We start from the raw sequence: 908 nt of genomic DNA on the forward strand, positions 1-908 counted from the left end.
AATCCCGAGGCTGTGCTGTGATCTAGGCGGCAGGCAGCTTTCGGCGCGGATCGTTCGGATTACCGCAGCGGCGGGGTGCCGGGCGATGATCGATCGGTAACTTACCGACGGGAAGGACGCCTGCGTCTCAGTACAGGTAGCGCTACCTACCGCTTTTATTGTCGAACCTAAGACGGCGCTATTCGAAGCGACTGAGGCGGGAAGATGCATTGTACTAAATGCAATATGAATGAAACAGTAGATCGTTATTCAGACGAACGGAAAAATTCTGTGATTCAAGTGAATTTCCAGGATCCGTGAACGTTGTTTCAGTTTGATGATCACACGGAATTCGTTGTGGTTACATAAAATTCAAAAAAACACAATTACTTGATATCGGAATTCAAGTCTCAAATACGCCGTTGACTGAAGATTGTTGAAGTCTAGATTTTCATGCGCAGCAAAATACTGCGGTTGCAATTTTCTCCTTCAAGTATGCTAAGAAAACAGGTAGTTTACATTCAGCGCGCACCAGGTAGCGCTAGACTTCGTTCTATAGAGACTCTACGTAGCGTTTCCCTGATGTGTTGGCATTCCTATTGATCAAAAAGTCGGGAACAAAATACTACGGTAGAATTTTGCTACCCGTGAAAAACCAAGACCGCTACTGCAGTTTTATTTTATTTTTTTTTCTCATGAGATAGCGTGGTAAGCGGCTCCCGCCGATAAAGAAGCTACCGGATCGTTGGCAGGGCTTCTTATGGCCCTGGGCTCACTTACCTACCGAGCACTGGTCAGGCACTTTTCGATGACGTTTCAACATTAGCTCTACAAGGTAGCCAATTTGCGAAGACATCTTTGAACAAGAAGACAAACTGTTTCAAACATGTAGCGATAGGTAGAATTTGAGTTATCGACCCGACATTACT

Source organism: Neodiprion lecontei, chromosome 1 (assembly GCF_021901455.1).
Source record: "Neodiprion lecontei isolate iyNeoLeco1 chromosome 1, iyNeoLeco1.1, whole genome shotgun sequence".
NCBI classification, from domain to species: Eukaryota; Metazoa; Arthropoda; class Insecta; order Hymenoptera; family Diprionidae; genus Neodiprion; species Neodiprion lecontei.